Raw genomic sequence first — 22,795 nt, forward strand, 5'->3', positions numbered from 1 at the left:
TCGTGGCTTCCACTGGCCGTGGTTCGCCGCTCCAGGCCAATGGGGGCTGCTGGAAGGGTAGCCAGCACATCCCTCGGCCTGCGCCGCTTCCCGCAGCCCCCATTGGCCTGGGACGGCGAACCACGGCCAGTGGGAGCCGCGATCAGCCGAACCTGCAGACATGGCAGGTAAACAAACCGGCTCAGACCGCCAGGGGCTTTCCCTGAACAAGCGGCAGACCGGCTTTGAGAAGCACTGCACTAGACCATCCCTGACAGGTGTTTGTCTAACCTGCTGTTAAAAATCGCCAATGATGGAGATTCCACAACTTCCCTAGGGAATTTATTCCAGTGCTTACCCACCCTGACAGTTAGGAAGTTTTTCCTAATGGCCACCCTAAACCTCCCTTGCTGCAATTTAAGCCCATTGCTTCTTGTCCTATCCTCAGAGATTAAAGAGAACAATTTTTCTCCCTCCTCTTTGTAACAACCTTTTATGTACTTGGAAACTGTTATCACGTCCCCTCTCAGTCTTCTCTTCTCCAGACTAAAAAAACCCAGTTTTTTCAATCTTCCCTCATAGGTCATGTTTTCTAGACCTTTCATCATTTTTGTTGCTCTTCTCTGGATTTTCTCCAATTTGTCCACATCCTTCCTGAAATGTGGCGCCCAGAACTGTACACAATACACCAGCTGAGGCCTAATCAGCACAGAGTAGAGCAGAAGAATTACTTCTTATATATACCGACCTAAAGGTCAATACATCTCGATGTTAACTTCAGTGGAAGCCAACATCTTCTCAGTATTGTGTGGATGGTTAGATACAATGTTTATTTTATCATTTAATTCTTCACGTTCGCCTTCCAGGATCACATCTCTTCCTGTGCCCACTAGTTACGGTGTTGGTATGGACAAGGAGGCAGCGGTTCACCAGCCACTGAAGCTGTACGTGTGCACAAGTCGCAGGACAGGGACCTATGACTTTAATTTTCTTGGTAAACATTGTCAGAAAGAAATGGGGAAATGGTTGTTAGAGGAGGGTAGAGAGAGATCATCAGCACGGACAATCCCGCCACTTGGGAGTTGGGGCCAGATTTGCTAAAGTATTTAGGCTCCTAATGTTGCAGATAGGCACCTAAGGGGATTTACTAAAGCACCGAAGCAGGTTAGACACCTAACTCCCATTGGAAGTCTTTCCAATTATTACCTTATTGTATTACTACTACTATTATTCTTTGGCCTGTACAGGCAATCTAGCTGGGCAGGAAGGTGCAGGACTAATGGCTCTTTCTCCACAGAGCAGGCGCAGCTCAGACAGCAACACCAGGGCAGACTTCATCCCTCCCCTTTCCTGTCCAAATGCCTTTAGCCTGATAGACTGGAGCCACCTCTACCGCCAGCTCAGTGTTCATCCTCTCCACAGAGACGACGAACACAGGGGCCCAGTCAGTGACAGCTCTGGGGTTGGTTCAGCTGTGTGCATTACAATGCCATCCCCCTTAGATAATTAAGTAACGTCTTCCCTGGATTTGCAGCATTCCTTTTGCCGGCATTGGCGGGAAGGGTGGTCTTGTGGGTGAGGTGCTGGAGTGAGACTCAGGAGATCTGGGCTCTATTCCCAGCTCTGTCATGGACTCCCAGAGCCAGTCTCCTAGTTTCTCTGGGCCTCCCTATCCTGTCTATAAAAATGCGGAGCATAATTAGAGCAGGCTGCAAAACTTCTGAATACAGAATCTGTGGGTGGGGGCGGGAAATAGCAAAAAATTAATCTCGTTTTCTGCCCAGCTCTAATTATAATAGCCCCTCGTACCTCCAACCTTTGTCCATCTCCTCTGGGTAGATTGTTAGTCCTTCGCAGCAAGGACAGTCTCTCGCCACGTGGCTGTGCAGTGCCCCTCACAAGGGGGCTCTGATCTGAGCTGGAGGCCCAAAGCACCGTCTAAAGACAGGTGCTACCATCACTAATGGGAGGTAGAGGGAACACAACGATAAGTGGGGTAGCGTGAATTATCTAAAGCAAACCTGGCTTGGCTCTAAGGGTGCCCCATGCAGGGCTTAGATTTTATTTTTAATTCGGGTCTCTGCTTTCAGTACTGACTGGAATCCTCCTGGTCAGAAGGTACGTGCCCCTCATCAGTGCCTTTCACCCTGGGGAGTCAGCCATCTCGGGGAAGCAATGGATGGCTCGTCTTCCTTCTCAGATGAGACCCTTCCTGAAGCAGAGAATCACAGCTCCCCCAAATTATATGTGCTGGTTTGGGGTATCTCATCAGCTGTGTGAAGCCAACCAAATGCTTTGATATGTGTACTGGTCTCAGTCCGACAGGTGAAAGGGGGGTGACCTGTATCCATGAAGTCTGAGCTCAGGGCAGGCCCATAACTCCGACCCTTGGCCCTTTTGCACCCGGCCACTCTGTGCAATGTATTTATTGCCTGCTAATTGAAGGTTAACTGCAATATGGAATCCTTGGTGCTTTATTATAAACCCTTGATGGCTTTCTTTATGGAGCAAGGCAGCTTTTAGTGCCTTTTCATTTCTTAGCCTAGCAACCATGAAAGACACAAAAGGAACCTTTAGTAACAGGATGTCTATGGATATGGATTGTTTTACAGCCAGCAGCTCTCAATACATCTTCAGTAGTGAATTATACACAGTTATGCTGCTGTCTAATAAAATTTACCGAATGCCGATTAAACTGTTTAACAGCAAGACGATGCAGGAGCCATGTCTCTGTCATGGAACACTCAGACCCACTATTACAGGAAAAGGAAAATATCAGAGGCCAGGTCAGAGAGTGTGACAGGGCAGCCGAGTGCCGTTCCACAGGTGCAAAGCTGCACTAGGGGTTGTTTTGCTGGCCACTGGAGAATTCCCACCTACACCTGAGGCCAGGGCAGGGGGCATGGCCATGGGAAGCGGCATGGGACTGGGACTCCCTGATGCCCAGGGCCGGCTCCAGGCACCAGCGCAGGAAGCAGGTGCTTGGGGCGGCCAAGGGGAAGGGGCGGCATGTCCGGGTCTTCGGCGGTAATTCGGCGGCAGGTCCCTCGGCTCCTCTCAGAGGGAAGGACCGGCCGCCGAAATGCCACCGAAGTGCTGCCGATCGTGGCTTTATCTTTTTTTTTTTTTTTCCTTTTTCTTCACTGCTTGGGGCGGCAAAAAAGCTGGAGCCGGCCCTGCTGATGCCACAGCAATCTCAAGCTCCTGGAGGCTGTGGGAGGAGCAGAGGTTAGAGCAGCCTGCCTCACACCTGGGGAGTGGCACAAAGTGCATGAAAGAATGTGAAGGGGGCTTAAAGCACCAAACCTCTCCACATTGCTGGAAAATATGAATCATACTGACATAGAGAAGAGGGACGCCATGATGACTAATGTGTGTAAGCCACTTGGAAGACGAAAAGGGACATCTCTTTGTGAGGGCCTGTTTGTATATAACGCTGATCTAAGACTCTATAGCCTCACGCTAGAGCAATTCAAATCCTGCCTTTTCAATAAATAATTGGAAATTTCGATTATTTTTACTTTATTTTTTATGTAGCTAAAATTGCATTACTTAGTAATAATATCACTTCTTTGCATGGCACTTCCCTTAGACACAGTATGCTTCAGCCCAGTGGAAAACGTTGCTGAATAGTTATTCCTTTAACTTAGTTTTAAAATTAAACCCAATTCCAATTCCCTACAGTGTGAAGGAAGAAACGCTTCTAAAAACTAGAGCATAAATGCTAAAAACAAAAGCCACAAATGACTCTAAATTATATTCAGGGCAGCCCTTTAAATCTCCAGACTTAGATCTAAAAAACTGATCAGGGATATTAAAGGAAAGTAGATTTGAAAGATATGAGGGTTCCAATATTATTTAAAGCCTCATAAGTCAGTAATAACAGTTTAAAATCAATCCTAAATCTCACCACAAGTCAGGGAAGGTTTGTTTTATACTGGGATAATATGATCTGATGAGCTGCGTCTTAGATGTTGTGAGTGAAATACTTAAAAACAGAAAAAGAACAAAATCTTTTTCCCCACCAAACTTTGGTAGAAGGGAGGTAGGGTTCTGAATAAACCCAAACAGGCCCCCAATCCTACATGTGGAAAGCGCCAGGGTCAATCTGGTGTGACTTCAATTCAACATAGCAGCGATTTGAGATCCATGTTGGGAGGTCAGTTTGCTAAAGCCAGCTTAAAACAATAGTGTTGGAAAGTATGTCAGATCTAAAACCATCTGATATCTGTGGGAGCTACAATCTCCTCTGTGCCCCTGGAATGCATAAAATATCTCTCGCCTGTGGAATGGTGCTGCTGAGATCATTAGACTGGGCCCAAAGGTATGATTCTTCTCTGAAAGATGAGTGCGGGTCAGAAAGAAATGCTGAGAGCTGAAATGGTTTATTGAATGAGAGTGTGTTTTTAATAGGGAACTCAGCCCTGGTTTATTGCATTGCTGCCTGCTCCGGATTTGACAACGTTGTTTGCAGCCCCTCCAGCTTGTGCAGTGAATGCATCAGATGTCATAATCCTACACGGGCTTGGACTGGGATGGCAAAACTCCAATGCTGCGGGAACTACTGCTGGTGATTCACCAGTCTCCCCTCCTTAGCGTTGCAGCGATAGACCTGAGCCCTCAAAAGACCTGAGCTCCTGAGCAGCTCAGACAATTTCAGCTGCTTCTCTGAACTGCTCAGATTCTCAAGTCTGCAAACTCAGGCTGGAGAGTTCACGAGCATGGGCTTTTTATGAAGACTGCTGGCTCCTCCTGAAAACAGCACCACAGTGGATGAAGAGCGGAAGCACTTGGTGTTTCCACTCCTGGTCCTGGTCAGAGCCCAGAGGCTTGAAGGCATCATGAAAATGAAAAACGATGGTGACAAAAACAGAGCGCTTCAGCAACTCCTGGATCAGGGCTGGGAATGGCCCCGCTGTTATCATTTCCAAGCTGGTTCACCCTTTGCTACTTCTGAGCCGGCCTATTAAAGTATGGCCAAGATTCTGGAATGCCTTTGCCTCCAGCCCTCCCAGGCAGGAGTCAGATGTTTGCAGTCACTAGCACACCCTGGACTGAAGTGTTGGGGCTGGGGATGCCCAGTGACGCCAGCGGTGGAGCCAGGCATCGTCTCCCGTGCTCTCTGAAGCATGCAGCCCAGGTAGAATTAGTGAAGGAGACACTGCCAGGGCACACGCTCTCCACAGCTACTTCTGCCTCTAGCAGAATCCAGTCCTCAACATAGGGATTGGATTCCTTGGTCAATGAGGCCTAGTTGTGCCAAGTCAAAGGGCCAACGCCTCTGCTGGTATAAATCAGTGACTCCACCGGCACTAAGCTCCTTTACACCCGCTGAGGATTTAGGCGAAAGCTAAGTCAACCCCTGTCCCTGAAACACCTCCACACTTACAAATGCGCAGAACCTTCTTCTGTCCCACGGGGAGATGAAACACCAGGATTATATCCTGCCGTTCATTTCTATTTTAACGCTTTTCTTCTAGCTAAACCGCTTCAGACAATGTGATTCTGGGGTGAGTCAAAGGCCAATACATCAGAAAAATACCCAGGTCTTGCCACTGCATTAATTTCAGCCCATTTGTTGCTACTTACAAGACTATTTCATTATTTGTGCTACAAATCCCAGGAAGGGTTCCAAACGGCAGACCTGGGGAGAGGTGTTATGTTGCTGATAAAAATATCTGGAGGCCTGATTGGCCCATCTAGCCTCATGTTTGCTGTCTCTCGGTGCCGTTCACAGACAGATCTGCACTCTGCTGGTCTGAGCCTCACCTCAGGTCAGACCCAATCTATCTCAGGGTAATCTTCAGCAATAAACTGATTACATACTGTGAGCCTTCCCGGTTTGTATCTGGGAGAAATTGTCTGCACTCCTGTGTTTCCCATTAAACCAACAGCGCTGGAAACCAGCGAGCGATCATAATATGAACCAAATTAGCAGCACCACCATACTCTTTAGGCTCAGCATTAATTATTACTTAGTATCTAGAGAAATAAATGGTCTCAGACATCGTGCCCCCAATGCAACCGCAATCAGCGCTTTCCTGCTTACTGTGCTATTTTCCATATTCATTTTGGGCCTATCCACAGCTGATGCTCACGGGGTCCATTAAAAGTAAATTAGCGGTGGTTTTAATTTCCCCTCCCCACTGCTGCTTGCCTGGCTAACAAATAACTTGTTTGTGCAGCACTCAGGGAGCCTCAGATGTGCCGCTTCTCCAGGTTTCAGCTAAATGCTGTTCCACAGCAAGGCCACTGGGCTTCACGCCCCTCTCTCTGCGTGCAGCAACTGGTCATCAGTAGCCCTTACTAGCAAAACACAGAAAAGTCATGCTTGCGGGCTTATGCTGTCACATTCATCTCCATGGCAACATGTTGTGATGTCAGATGATCACATCGAGCAAAAAGGAGTGATTGGTAATTAAAGGGCAAGTATTTGTTGTTAAAATTCACTCCCCGCACAGACGAGACACCTTTTGATTACAGAAAACCCGTCCAAGTGAGCATGGGCTGAGCAGGTGAGGGGGCTGAGTTTGGCACATGATTTTAGCATTGTTTGCCCTGGTGGTCAAAGAAACTTTTAACAAGGCCTTGGTCTCATTTGAAACTCAAATGCTTCAGGGGCCCAGGAAAACCCCCAGAGTCCTTAAACTGCTCTAAAAACACATCCCTTTTGCCAGGGCCATTTACTTCAGCTGTAATAGGATTTTCCAGAGAATTCACAGCAGCCCTGGAGGAGATGGAAGTCCTTTATTTATCCACAGAACAGGGCCAGTGACGGCAGCAGCGGGGCAAATTCCCCTCCTGCCCCCATTCAGCCCACACCCTACCAGTGTGCTTGCTCCAGCCCTGACCTGGAAAGAACTCCTCCCAATGAGAAGGGGTGTTTAAGCCCCATGGCTGCCAGCTGCATCTTTGCAGGCCCAGCGCTCCACCCGTTGGCAAGAAATTGCAGGATCAGAGCCCTAGCCCAGTGGCTTAGTTCAGCTTTGTGCATACAAAAAACAACCGCCACCCCCTCCAATAACACCTGGCGGGCAGCCTCAGCCCAGACTAGACAGAGCAAGAGATGAGCTCCACAATAACTACTGCTGACCCTGCAGGGAAAAGCTCTCAACCCAGCAGCACTTGTAAACTGGCTTCCTCTTCTCATCAAACTTTTTACAGGCTCTGAATAATGCAGCAAATGAACATGCAACCAGGCTGATCGGACAGGAATCTGTTTCCCTGCTTAGCGATTCATACTCTGTGTGTGCTAATAGGCAGGGGATCTTTTTGTTGAGGTTTGAGGAGGCGACACTGATTTTCATGGAGAGTAATTGGAGGGTGTTCATTACTGTGGGTACAATCTATTGCATTGGATTGGATGGATAACGGGATTGGCGATTGTGAGGCTTTTATTAGTGTGAAAGCATCTAGCACAATGGTCTTAAACATGTAAATAAATCAATGAGACTTACTTCCCCCATCTCACTTATTTGCAATGTATGTTGAAGGGAGCTCCTAACGATGAGAAAAAGCACAGGGAAATGCCTTCTTTCAGGTCAGCATATCTCCCCTTTCCCAAGCAGTCTCTTCAGAGCCTGAAGGATTTGATCTGGAATTGAAATCAGAGTCAGCGCCCCCAGTCAGCAGAGGAGATGAGTGTGGTGGGGGATTGTGTGTGGTGGGGAGGGAGGGGTATTTTTGTTTTTGTTTTTTTGGCTTAAAGGAAATGGTTTTGTCTGCCAGTAAAAAGGTTTAGTGCTGTAATTGCACGGATGGCTCATGAGTAGCAGAAACAGCAAATCCCTAGTGATTCTGGGTTTGTGATTTAGTTTGTCTGAAGTGGGGAAACAACAGAGCTATTTAGTGCTTGTCCCCTGAGTTTTGCCCATTGAAATAAATGTAGTGTTCCCGTTATTAACGTCACAGCAAACAAATCAGGGAAGCAATATATTAATATCCTTCTATTGACAAGTTTCGGCTCCCTTAGTAAAAAATACCAGATCTATAAGAGGCAGCTAACGTGCTAATTACATGGACTTTCTGCTGCTTTTTATCTGCAACAGAAGAGCCCCTTCAGCCATGTGATGATGACCATATTGTTACACCTCTGTAATCTTTCTTGGGCATTACAGCTGGGGAAATTGAGTCACTGAGAGTGGCTTGCCCAAGGTCAAAAACCAAGGCAAAAACCGAACCCAGAAATCCCATCTCTCAGTCCATGGGCAAAACTGTCCTCTTAGTAACACCAGAGGAATGCCAAGAATTTACCTGCAGGCAAAGTCATTGGAAGTTACTCTTTTCCACCAGTGTCAATGTCAGCTGAATTTGATCCCATGGGTCTCACCATTAGACTACACTCTGAGTTCTTATGTTCTTAAACAAATATTGCCACAGAAAAAGCAAACGATATATCCACCCACGTTCACCTGAGGTGATGAGTGTTAAGTTTTTATTGATGCCCCTTGCAACTGTTTTCAGGACTGTCTCCACACTTAATGAAATGCTGTACTTGCTAATCACACTTTGAGCAATGCTGCTTGGAGTATGTTCCTCCTCTGGGGTCTGAAGGGTCTGAAGAATCATCAAGAAAATAACCACTCAATTAAAACATATTTCATGTACATAGATAGAGCTGGCTCAAATCATATTTCCCTATACACATGGAATGCAGTGCAAGTGACAGCTGTATCTATGCCCAGTGTTTAAAAAAAAAACAAGATACAGATCATTTCATTTTGGATTTATTTGTTTTTAAAGGTTCAGTGGAAAATGTGTTAGTCCGCAGATTTTACAATCTGATACCAATTATATAACAAAAACATATATTGTGATAAAATCTTGAGAGTTGGCAAAACTGGAAAGAAATGGAATCACTGAATCAGTTTCAAGAGAAGGCTTCTTCAGATTTGCACAAGTCTCATGACACTTGATTTTTTTAAAAACACCAGCTCCTGGAGTCAGGTGATTAAACAAAATTAAAGCTGAGATTCCTGCGTAAACAACATGCTTAATGGTTGCAGAGAAAAGCTTGAAAAATTGTCCTGAGTGTACCCTGAGGGTCCAGAAACCAGAGGGGAAATAAAAAGAACCCAACATGTATTACCTTTTTAAATCTCATTATTTGGGAGGAGGGTAATGGCTAATGCATGATTAGTGAATGCCTGGCGTTGACAATCCTGGCTCCCGTTTTCTTTTTAATTCATTCTCCACTCTCTCGTAGGCAGAACCAGGATTCCATCCCAGTTTTATTTTAATAAAACCACTTATTCTAAGCCAACTTTCTAACCAGTGCCCAGAACAGACTGAGTGGAGTCCTTGACCTTACCGCAGCAATGCAATTTGTATAGTGGTCTCCTGTTGGTACAGGGAGAAAAGAATTAACCTCAGGCATTAAAAATTGTATGGTAGCCCCTGTAATTGTGTCATTAGCAGTTTCAGGGGGTTCACTGCTGCCCTATTAATCTGTTTAAATTCATGTGTTTTGAACCCAGGAGTTTCACTTTGAATTTCAACACTTCAAAGCAAATCCTGGTTACAATTGTGAATTTCACAGGGCTGCATCACTGAACATAAATCAACCTTGGGTTTACTGGAAACTGAGCTCCGACTGAATCTGCACAGGGCTTCTAATGGCACACAAGCATTTTTAGCAGTTTTCACAGCTGTCATTAGTTCCAGACTAAAGGCCAAATTTTCAAACAGCAGAGCCTAGCACGAACCTGCAGAACATGCATAAGCACTTCCAAAAAGGTTATTGGGCTGGCAAAACCAGCCCTTTACCTGAGGAAATAAATAACCACTGCCCTTCAGAGGTGTGACTTCCAATGTCATGTCATTTAGGTAGCAGATAGAATTTTCTCTTCCTGTTTGCCTACTTAGGCCATGTCTGCAAATTCAGAGAAGAGTTTCTCTGCTTTTTCTCAGGTGTCCATCAATGACTACAAATGCTTCCTGAGCAATGCTGTGAATCTCTCAAATTACCAACAACTCTGGTAGTCTCTAAAAGATCTACAGCAAATTGTCATCTACGAAGTGAAACCATAGAACTTTGGACTGTAATCTTGTCCAACCTCAGAAACGAAACAAAATGCGGTTAGGATAGATCGGTACTCAGATGAGCTACCTCCAAAGAAGGCCCAGGTGTGTCAGGAAGTGATTTGGAGGGTGCAGTCGGAGGCATTCTTCCCTCTTAGTATTCACCCAATGCAACAGCATAATGTTGGGGAAACTGCACCGTTTCAAATGAGACATAAAACCAAAGAGTTGGCCTTATATTAGCTTTGAATCCCATGGCACTTTTCACAATAGAAATGTTTAACCCAGATGTCCTGGGCAAATTCCAGGTTATCTAATTACATTCTGCTTCCCTAAAATTCTCACTGCAGTTTCAGATAAATAGTCTTTTTCATCATTTCCTCTCCTAACTACTATATAGAGGTTCTGTGCACTGATTAAACAGCTGCCACATTACAACCCAGAGGTGACTGCATTTCAGTAGTGGATGAACTGACCCATTTGTATCTAGTTTGCAAAGTGTACTGAGAGCCTTTGGGGAGGAGGGGTGAAAGGTATTTTTAACAGAGGTTAAAAACAAAAAAGGGCCAATATCTGGCTTCTTTGACAATTCATTTCATTCTGGCACTTTATCCTGCATGTGCAGTGGCTAGAAATGTTTGTAGCTTAGACAGAGTGGTGGCATGTGAGGAATCAGAACATTAGCTGCAAGTGCCTGCTCATACAGTTCTGCCCTGATCTGATTCTTAGCAAGCAGGGTGAGATGTCTGAGCAAACTTTATGATTTTCAAGATTATTGCAATTATGTTTCAGTGTGGGCTGGAAAAGGGAGGTCTATTTTCTTAGTTAATAAGGTTTATTTTTACTGCAATTGAATAATACATGATTAATGTCAAAATAAATTACAACCCTTCCATTTTGAACCACTTTGCTGTCCTATATCTTCTCTCTCTGGCTTCCTGCTTCTTTTAACCATCTTCCATTTTTTCCCCCTTTATCTCCACTCTCTCTTTAATGTTCCCTTCCCTCTCTTGTCACTGTTATGCCATTCATTTTCACAGCAGCAAAACTGGAGTGAAGGGGTGGCAGTGGGGAGCCAAAATATCTAGTATTTCAGAGTCCTATAAGTCGCGAGTGTCTCAATAAGTTATGTGATCTGAAAGGCATATCTGGGAAAGAAGAGGTTGAGGGCCCACATGATATTCATTCCCTATCCTTCATATTATCTATTTAACCTTTATTTTAAAAGTTATAATAAAAAAAAATTCCCCTTGACACCAGAGGATTTTTTTATGGAGGCCTTGCAAACTGAACTTCTCAGCTTTTCAAAATCAATGCACGTTTTCCATCACTTTAGACGTGTGCTGGGTTTTTATTTTGTTTTATTTGCAAGTGAGCCATATTATACACCAAAAGTTCAAACTGTTTGAAGCCTGCTAGTATCTATCTCTATTAAAACCTCTCCGGGAGACTGGATTTGATTGTCTGGCAGACTGGGACCCATCCATCTAAATCAGGAAGATCCCAGAAGATGTTAGAGACTCGGCCTGCATCCATTAACTGCAGGCAGTTTTCACCCTAAAACTATTTAAAATACATAAAGCATGGATCACATTCAGCTGAGTTAACATAAGAATGCATCTCAGACGTGAATTCCATTGAGCTGTATGGACTTCTTGATACTGACATGCTCAGAAAGAGGGACAATAAGTTTCTGTCTGCAAAGAACCTTGTTTTGCAGCAATGCAGAGCTCAACCCCTCTCTAGCTTGTTACAGGTTGCACAGGCTGGAACTCAGGTTCCCAAACTTTTTCACAGTCTGGACCACCTCTTCATAGAAAGATTGTGTCATAGAGCATCTTCCTACCCATTCCCAATGGCTTAGGCCTCCTCCCCACACATTCACATTTGTGTAGAAACTATAGCAGTGACTGGCTTACATGGAAAAGTGATGTTAGAGGGGTACGTAGTTGTCATTTCATGTGACATAGCAACTGAAAACAAGGAGAAGCCAACATCACATGGCTGACAAGCTCTCTATGGACCACCAATAAGCTCTCTAAGGAACACAGCTTGGGAACTGCTGGGCTATAGAATCCGTCCTTGTTAAGCCACTGTGGAGTGTTGCTGATCAGTTATTAAACAGCTGTCGAGTTCCACCCCAGAGATGGTTGCACTTCAAAGGTGAACGAAGCAATTCCTACATTTCTTTCAGCTTAACAGGCTCATTATGCTGAAAATGCAAGATGTTGGTCAACCTTTCCCTGCCCCCCCCCCCCCCTTCCAGAGAGGGAATGAATCCTCCCTTCCAGGACTCCCTGCAACAAGACTAGAGCTAGTAAATTAGCCTCCATAGTGGCATTAGAGAAAAACCTGATATGAGAGACAAGCCACCCTAACAGAACTCTCTTGTTTGTAGGCTAATGACAAGACGAAAACAGGAGGATGGAGACAAATAAAGTAATAGCAAAGGAGCAGTTGGGAAAGGGATGCATTATTAAGCCCAGAGTTAGTAAATATGTTTCTCCTTCCGAAGCTGCTTGCATAATGATATCATCCTCATTTGAAGAACGCATTACTGGTATTTCCTTACAATACCATGGCATTAAGCAATGAAAATGGTAATTTCTGTCTCCTCGCAGTGCAAAATTTTCTGAAAATAAAGTTAGAGAAAGCTCCCATTACAGCGTCTGAGTGAGTACACCAGCCAATAAGGCAAAAAAAATGGCTGCCATATAACTTGGTTAATTAAGTTTAAACATCCTGCATTCAAAGATCTAGAAAGGCATGTGTGCCTTCACTCATCCAGAAACACACACACACATGCACAGAATTCATCCCTACAGACACATGAACATGCACATTTGCATCTTTCACCCAGAACCATGTATATTCTCTCTCTCACACACACACAGTTCATCCTTACGCACATAAACATGCATACACACTTGCATCTTTCACCCAGACCCAAATATATTCTCACAGGCACATACAGACACACACACAATAGGGGACACACACATGTCCCGGCACACTCTTAGACACACGCACAATCTGCAGAGGAAACACATGGAGTAACTACAACTACTTCCTCCACACCCATTGCAGCAATCTCCACTGGGCAGAAACTTTGACTGCCAAGTGACCCACCCTCAAAACCAGCAATGTGCATGTAACTTAGCAAGTGGCAGGTTGAATAACATTCACTGAAATGTACAGAGCAAAAAATGCCAGATTTGACAGGTACAATGATGAAAACTAATGCAAATCCAGACTACAGATAAGTAATAATGAGGGCCAGGGACATATTCCCAGATGGTACCCTGTGATGTCTACAGTGACTGCTGACCTGTGTTTGACATAGCCAAGCAATGAGCGCTATGATTTCTTCATACATAGCTACATCACCAAGAAAACACCTTTCTCTCTAACACAATAATATTCCATTAAAAACACCTCCATTTCCCTTTAGCCATATGTTAGCCACCCTCCCCTCTCCATCTCACCCCTCCAAGCATCCAAGTAGTTATACTGTCCTGCCTTTTAGGGGGGAGGGATAGCTCAGTGGTTTGAGCATTGGCCTGCTAAATCCAGCGTTGTGAGTTCAATCCTTGAGGGGGGGCCACTTAGGGTTCTGGAGCAAAATCACTACTTGGTCCTGCTAGTGAAGGCAGGGGGCTGGACTCAATGACCTTTCAAGCGCCCTTCCAGTTCTAGGAGATGGGATATCTCTATTTATTTATCCCCTGTGGTGTTATTTTCTCATGTCTGTCTCTGTCTTAATTTATGTCCTGATCCTGCAAACACCGATATGTTTAATTTTGTTCATGGCATGCACATTTTCAGAATCAGAGCCTTAAATTCTGACTTCCTTGTTGCAGGGCACCTATGTTTCACCTAGTGTTTTTAAAACAAGCATCCTGCACATCTACGGTGCTACATCAAAAATAAGTAAGAATAATTCAGTGAAGGGTGCAGGTGATCTGCTACAGAGAGATAGAGCTCAAAGCCTAGAGATCATTGCAGAGTGCACTCTATTGGCCTCCAGGACAGGAACTGGCTTTTTCTTCTGTGTTTTCACAGCGTCTAGCACAATGGGGTCCAGGCCCGGAGATCCTAGGTGCTACCGCAGGCCAAGCAGGCATCATAAATAATGTTGGTGATACTAAGTCCGGCTGTTCCTTTTTAACTTTTCATAGCACAGACTAACAGGCCTCTTTGCACTTTCGAAGCCGCTCTGACTGCGTAGTTTGAAGGAGAACCAGCACATGTTTATGAACTGTAGAATTATTGCTGCATAACATATGGGGAACTGGAAGGGTGACAACATCCAGAAGTAAACCTTGGAGTTTCTATAATGAGCTGAAAGCACAGTTAATAGGCAATATGTTCCCATTCATGTTTGCATATTAAGTGACACAATGCCCTGGCCCAGTTAAAGCTGGCTCCATCTGTGTTGTGCCAATACAGGGCTGGATTCCGGGCTTGTTTGGGGTTTGAATTAAATGTTTGACTGTGGGGACATCTGCAGTTTTGATCATTTGTTTGTGTTTGTTTTCCTCTGAGGGAATCTGTATCATTTGAAGAGAAAAGCAGATTCCAGGGCTGGGACACGGGATTTCAGAGTCTGGACTAAGCTGAGAGCAATTGAGCTTCATCTCAACGTTGCGGCTGGAAAGTGCTCATCTGTCTCTGGTCTTCTTGTTTCCTTGGCTCTGTCATGAAGGCACATCTCCACTAGCTACAAGCTCAGATGGACAACTTCCTTCGCACCGCAGGGGCCAGCTGTTAAAGTAAGAGCTGTCAGGTGCCCTCATCTTCCCCGACCAGGGCCTGACATGCCAACAAAAGAATTCAGACAACTCCATCTCTAAACACCACGCAATAATGCCCTGCCTTGGTTTTCATGTGCAGCCAAAGAGACCGAACTATTCATGGAAGAGCTCTGTCCCCCTTTGCAGTTAAAAATACCGCTTACCGCAAAGAGACACAAAGGTTCTAAGAATACAGGCAGGTTTTCAATAAATTCCCAGTTCATTCAATAGTCAGCGTATCTTAGACACATTATACCTCAATGAAATGGCTGCTACTTCTGCTCCAGGCACTCCTGGGTAACCAAGTTCTTGATAATCTTCCAGTAGTACTGGGGCCGTGGGAACTAGTTTGGCTCAAAATCAGAACCGATCCAAACTTTGGGCCACATCATAAACAGAACCCAACATTGTGTGAGGTTTGAAAAAGATGGGCTTAGTTCCCCTCCCCTCCCCCCCCCCGTGCATCTGTGCTCGATGGGTTCGGCTGATAAAGGAAACTGAAAGAGTCTGACCCGGCTATTCTCCCAGCATTTCCCACGCAGGCAGAACCAGGAAATCTGAGAGGTTTCACCCAAGAGCCTGGCCTGGTTTTACTGGGATCCCAGCAAATGCTTGACTCCAAAGGGTTTGGATTAACATCCAGATTCACTTTGTGTTTACCAGGGTTGGAAAGTTATGATGCTATGAGTTATCAAACTTGCTATACTGGCAAAAATAATAATAATACAGAGGCAGATTTTCCCATGCAGCACAACTGGTACAATGTGCACCTAACGCCTGGCTCCTACCCCAAATCCCCAAGAGGTTCAATAGTCTCTTCTGTGGGGCTCCATGTTCCTTTAAACTCCTGTAAGTCCCGTGGCTGATGCTGAAATGAAAGCCTATACCACAGCATTGAGAATGAAATAACCAGTGAAGATGGGGAGCCTGTGGCTTTGTGTGTCTCTCTTCCTCACAGGGCCAGCCAAGCCATACGGGAATGCTACGACTTCCATTTGTTTTTACCTCTGACAGGCAATGGGGGGGCGGGGAGAGGGGGGAATAAATTTGAGGTTAAATCTGTGAAGAAAATAATGAAATTGCCTGAGGTGGACTAGAATAAAGAGAAGTAGCTGCATGTCTGGTTAGAACAATGTTATTAGGAGCTCTTTGGGTAGCTTAGCCTGCAGCTTTCTTTAAAAGTCCAGTGAGATGACGCAAAGTGGCGAATTGTTTGGCGTGGGGTGGGAGGTTGGGTCTTCTTATCGTTCCATAATAATAACCTTTAAAACACAACATCCAAGAATAAAACTTCAGGGAAAAAGAAAACTCTTCCTACCTAGTTTGAAAGTTCTTTAATGTTCCCTGACTCTGAGCCATGATTTATACATGACCTAGGAGATGATGGCAGTTAGAATCTCTTGCAAAAAAAACTCTAAATATGTTAGATTAAGATGAAGAATGCTGGAGCTGGTTCCACAATTCCCAGCCACTGAAAGCCAGAGGATAGAGACCTCGATTAGGCCATGCTTAGTGCTCTAGGCCTATATCTATAAGGACCAGGGGTTTAAGGCCAATTTAGGTCACAAGCAAGAATACATTCATAAGGTCTTATTTTACCCACACCCCCACATGTACAAGGCAGGGGTCTGTGTTCAAGAAGGTCCAGGATCTGAGTAGCATGAACTGCTGGCAGGTCAGACCTGAGTGGTATGACCCAGAGCTGGGTAAGGCTTGTGTCTACATGGGGATAACACATTGTGATAGCAAATGTGTGAACTCCCACAATGTAAGACATGGTTTAACACTCACTGTAGATGAGGACTGCCACATTGACAATTGCGTTAGCTGCTTGGGACTAACCCCACGGTAATAACATCAGCCATGAGCAGCTAACATGAGAGCCTTTGTCCACACGGAGGTTACGTCTACACTGCGAGGAAAAAACCTGCGGCACCAAGTCTCAGAGTCCAGGTCAGCTGACTCGGGCTGCAGGGCTAAAACTAGCAGTGTAGACGTTCGGGCTCAGGCCTGGGCTCTGAGACCCTCCCACCTCACAGGGTCTCAGAGCCAGGGCTTCAGCCTGAGGCCAACCATCTACACTGCAATTTTCAGCCCTGTGATCCCAAGTCAGCTGGCCCAGGCCAGCCGCGGCCAGGCCGCAGGTCTTTCATCGCAGCGTAGACGTGCCTGGAGTTTTTAACATGGTGTTAGCCAACATTTGTCACAACAGGATGCATTTTCCCAATGCAGGCAAGCCCTAAGTGACATCACTAAAGTCCTGATCCTGCAAAGCTCTTAAGCTCCTGCTGAGCCTTGGGACTCCAATGGGACAACTCACGTACTTAAAGGTAAGCGTATGCTCAAGTGCTTCGCTGGATCAGGGCCTAAGGGCTGATCCTGCGAGGTGCTCAGCCCTTCCACTCCCATTGAATTCAGTGGGAGCCAGTCGCCTCAGTGTGGAGATTTGCTGGATTGGCTTCCTCTCTGATGAGCATTAAATTCACTTGTGTAGGGAAGCGTCTGCGGCAGCGTTTACGTCCCCAAATCATTCTCTCCTAGTCAGCACAGTTGTTCCTGGATACCAGCGAATCTGGGTATAGAACCATATATAATTAAAAAAATTCATTCGGGGCAATGAATTTATGCTGTGCATTTTAATAGGCTGCCCACCCTGCACATGCATAAATTACTGGCGATGCCTTCATCAACTGCAGTTAAATTGTCTTATTGATAACACTCTGGGGGGAAAACGATAACTCATTATATTAAATTAAATACAATATCATCCAAGCTCTGGAAATCTGGTAATAGGCTGTTTTACATGCAGCTCTAACTGGGAGTTTGTCATTCCAAGGTCTGTGATGATGCCAGCAGTAACACACAATTATCTCCACTCAGCATTGGGTAAGAGAAACACCAAACACCAGTTGTCCTATTGCACCCTGCAATCCCTCCAGGAGGCACCTTGGACAGGGGCTTAGAGCATACTCTGGGGCTATGCAGCATTCAACTCCTTTGGTCACTCGCTCTTTAGTGGGGGCTCTTTGGCTACCCTGGAGCATAAGGGCCGTAACACTGCAGTGTTGATGGGCCTCCCGCTTCCCGATGGCATAAGAGCAAATCGGTTCTGGGCTTGGTCCCTGACCCTGTTCCTCTTACCACCTTAAAGACCCTGCCCTTCCGCCGGCAAAGCTCCCACTGAATTTTGGCCATCAGGACACCAACACTCCACTTTTGCAGGGGACCTTGATGTTTCTGGTGTCTGTCCCTTTTCTCTCTGAGGTCTGTGTTGATAACAGTCCTGGAGCAGAGTACTCCTGCCATTATGCCAGGGCCCGACTCTACTCCAACACATGTCCTGGAGAGCTAGCCGTGCCACTGATTTCAATGGAAGTAGGATGGGAGCCCAGGGGAAGCATATTCCGGGTAACTCCAGTTGGCTGCAGCTGAACCAGCAGCGGGTTAGGCGCCTCATCCTGCTCAACAACTAACTTCTTGTTGCCTAGCAACATTAACATGTGTATGTCTGGTGCTGTTTTGCTGTATTTCTCTGTTCTGGTGTTGGCAGGGGTGCAAACACAGCACAGCCACGCACAGACACATACGCATGTCCCAGGTGTGCAAACGCTATTGCCACATCCCTGCAAACACACAACTGGCGCATATAGACGTAGGCACAAGCTCAGGTTATCTTCATCCTCCGGAGAAGGCTCAATACATGAAAGAAACAAAGGCAGCAATAATAGGTAAACCCAGACAAGTTCAGCAACCCCACTCTGATCTGCCTTTCAAGGCTAACAGGAAGTTTAAACTCACCGTCAACCTGCTTGTGGGATAAGGCTAAGAACTAAATGAACTATTCCAAACAGCTGCACCAGAGTCCTTCCTCAGAGGGCAGCAGAGAGACCATGGCCTGTGTCCATTGGGGCTGATTATAGTAATAATGGCCTAGTGCTACAGACCTAGAGCTTCTTTCCAGGCTACGATTCTCCTGGCATCTCTCACTCTTTTTCTGTATTGTTCTTTCAGACGATTGGATGGTGGCACCACTAGAGGCGTGGGAGATCCCAGACTGGCTTCTTTGTCTCTTCTTGTTACGGCTCCTTCTAAAAGAAACCACCCTCTGGTGGTAGATGAGATGTAATGGAGACACAAAGAGGCTATGTCTCAGGTGTTTTTCCCTTTCTCCCATAACCCCGACAGTTTTTCCAAATATCTTCCTAGATGTGCTGGACAGACTACCCTGCGTAAGGTAATATCGTGTCATTCATTTCCTAAGCGTGAGCTCTAACCCTCCCCGGTACCTGCTCCTAGCTGCACACAAGCAGATAGCTAGTTAACAATAACTAGGGCCATGGACAGAGATCAGTTGTGGGGATATTTAATTCCAACTGGGGAGGGAAGGGTGGGTGGGGCTGAACTGACAGTCCCTATTCAAACCACCAGAGAGCACTGTGATGCAGCTGAATTCCATCACCTGCCTGAGATGGCGGAAAAACCTACACCAGTGGGGCGATTGAGTGCCCCTTGGCCACAGGGGAGAAGAGCTAGGGGATGAACTGTCGGTCACTTGGGCCATATAAGCAGACTGAGAGAGCACAGTAAGGGAGAAGAAAGAATTTATCAACTTCTATGGGTTTGTTAGGGCTCGGATAAAGAAAGAGAAAAGGTTTTTACACAGCTTAAAGGTAACAAAAGTTACATTCCATTATTTAGTAAAAATGTTGGGGAAATGGAGCAGTATTCGAACGCCGCTGTTACGGTACCGCAAAGACACAGGGCAGATGACAGAATATAGACCATCAGGTATTTAGGAATTAGAATTGGTGGTGTCTAGAAACAGTCCAGTCAAGTCTGCTTTGCCATGGGTGGGAGGGAAGGGGGAAAGGCTACAGAGAAGGCAGTTCTCTCCTGGAGGAAGAGCTCCGCAAGAGCAGCATAGGGACCTATGGCAGGGGAAGCTCTGAGCCAGGGCCTGCAAGGAGCAGGGAGATCCCTTAAGGAAGCTGTCAGAGTCCCTAGGGAGGGGAGAAAACCTGATCCATCAGAAGCACCAGAGAAGGAACTCTGCAGGAACATGTTAGCATCCTGGAAGCCCCCAGGAAGGGGCAGTAAGAGAACTGAGAGGCGTTTTGAACTCTTACGTGACTTTGCTGGAGAGTCAGGCCCCAGAAGACCCTAGAGGCAAGTGGCAAAGACAGGTAGCTTGCAGGGGGTGCCGGAGATGAAACCCCTGCAACATCACACCCTGACACAAGGGGGGCACATTTGTGTGAGTATGCTACATTACACGCACATACAGAATGAGAATTAAAATGTCCTCCTGGCTTAGAATAAGGAAGCTATAGGTGGTCCCATTTGCTGCAGATCCTTTAGTTTGCTCTATAGATTGCCTGTGTCTTAGCATTAACCTCCCATAAGCTAAACTGTTTCTCCTAGAGTTCTTCTAAACCGACATTGCAGTCACAAGCCCACGTAGTTCCCCTTGTTCTTCTGTGTACCATTAAGCAGGGCATATCTTGTCCTTTCTTGAAAGAGAGAGACTATTATTCCAGGGAACAAAGCATATCTTATCCAGTTTTATTACCCATCTCATAAGGTCACAGAAACACTGTTTCACATTATTGTACATGACCTGCTGCTAACCCCAGTGTTAAATTAGCAGCCCATTTTTCATAATTTACTCAAGTGTAGGCTCAATAAGAGTTTAGGCAACCGCTTCTGCTGACTACCCAGGACATTCTAAATTATAGCCTGCATCTCATGTATTCTCTGAGTTCCCACCAGTCATTATGGAAAAAGATGCTGGCAGTGTTCTAAGAATCTTAAAGGTCCAAATAACACCTAGCCTCATAGACTTTAAGGCCAGAAGGGACCATCGTGATCGTCTAGTCTGACCTCCTGCACAACACAGGCCACAGAACCTCACCCGCCCACTCCCGGAATAGACCCCTCACCTCTGGCTGAGTTACTGAAGTCCTCAAATCATGATTTCAAGACTTCAAGGTACAGCGAATCCACCATTTACTCTAGTTTAAACCTGCAAGTGACCCATGCCCCATGCTGCAGAGGAAGGCACACACACACACAAAAACCCAGGGTCTCGGTCAATCTGACCTGGGGGAAAATTCCTTCCTGACCCCAAATATGGCAGTCAGATGGACCCTGAGAATGTCAGCTAGACCCATCAGTCAGACACCTGAGAGAGAATTCTTTGTAGTCACTCAGAGCCCTCCCCATCTAGTGGCCAATTTCTGGCTGTCTGGGATATTTGCTAGTCGCAGTGATGGATGGGCCTTATACCATTGTAGGCAGTCTCATCACACCATCCCCTCCATAAACGTATCAAGCTCAGTCTTGAAGCCAGTTAGTTTTTTTTGCCCCCATTGTTCTCCGAGGAAGACTGGTCCAGAACTTGACTCCTCTGATGGTTAGAAATCTTCATCTAATTTCAAACCTAAACATGTTGATGGCCAGTTTATAGCCATTTGTCATTGGCGCGTAACTTAATTAGCTCCTCTCCCTCCCTGGTATTTATCCCACTGATGTATTTATAGAGGGCAATCATCTTGGCCCCCCGCCCCCCCCAGCCTTTGGCTAGGATAAACAAGCCAAGCTCTTTGAACCTTCTCTCAGAAGGCAGGTTTTCCATTTCTCGGGTCATCCTAGTAGCCCTTCTCTGCACCTGCACCAGTTTGAATTCATAAACCTGGGAGACCAGAATTACACACACTATTCCAGATGAGGTCTCACCAGTGCCTTGTAAAATGGAACTAACACTTCCTTGTCTCTACTGGGAATACCTCACCTGATGCATCCTAGGATTGCATTCGCCTTTTTCACATCCACATCACACTAGTGGCTCATAGACAGCCTGTGATCAACTAATACACCCCAATATTTCTCTTCCTCTGTCACTCCCAACTGATAAGTCCCCAGTTTATAGCAAAAATTCTTGTTGTTAACCCCTAAATCCATGACCTTGCACTTTACACATTTCTATGTGCAAAACTCCAGTTTTCAAAGTCATCCAGATCTTCTTCATATTGGCAATACCTTCCAACTCTGTATCATCCACAAATTTTATTAGCACACTCCCACTTTTTGTGTCAAGGCGTAGTGTCTACAAGAGTCTTGGGGGGGAAATAGTACAAGTTCTTTATCAAAGTCATGGCCCTCTTGCTTGGGATTTTTATCAGCACAGCTTGTTTTAAGATGGTGCTTTCAAATGTAGCAAGAAACATAATCTAGTAGTGGCTGAGGCAGGAGAATAGGTAGATATCTGGGGTAAAATTGCAAAGATGTATAATGATCAGTAGCTGGAAGATTTTCTCCATGGTATTGTACAGATATATGAGTTTCTCGGAAGAATCTGGTATTGATGTCTTTCACAATACAAACTGAGCAAGTGCTTAGGTCTGGAATGTCAGGAAGTGGACTACTGGACTAAATGGACCATTGGCCATTGCTGGTCTGGCAATTACATTCCCAACACTCCTAAATAGCGCAACAAAAAAAACTACCAAGTCCTAAAATCAAGAACTCTGGCTCCATTGAAATGCAGGCTGGTCACAGTTGTGTCACTGCTAGTGCCCTTAAGGGATTGAGAGGTGTGAGATTCCATTAGTGAAGTTAGTGGTGAACTGGAGGCACAGGGGCCAGGTGGCTGCTCATCAGAAAAATGGAAACCGGGAGAAATGGCCAGTCCTCAGACAGATCATTCATGGTGTAATTTGTCCTGGGGGGAGGGGAATAACTTTGCTAAATGCATCAAACAGGAGGATAATGGCTGCCTATGGTACATTAACGCTCTGGAATATCAGAGACAAGCACAGCAATGCATGGCCTCAGAGTCATTTCTTCAAAGGGCTGTATAATCAGCTTGCGGGAGTTCTTTACCTTTCTCGCCGGTTTTTCTCTTTGGGGATGAACGTGTTGGCTATAGAGTCCAAATGCAGCTCTAGCATAATGTGAAGTGGAAACAGGCCGACACTAATGGCTTCCCCCATAGCGAAATAGAG

The sequence above is a fragment of the Trachemys scripta genome, chromosome 19 (genome assembly GCF_013100865.1).
Source record: "Trachemys scripta elegans isolate TJP31775 chromosome 19, CAS_Tse_1.0, whole genome shotgun sequence".
NCBI lineage: Eukaryota > Metazoa > Chordata > Testudines > Emydidae > Trachemys > Trachemys scripta.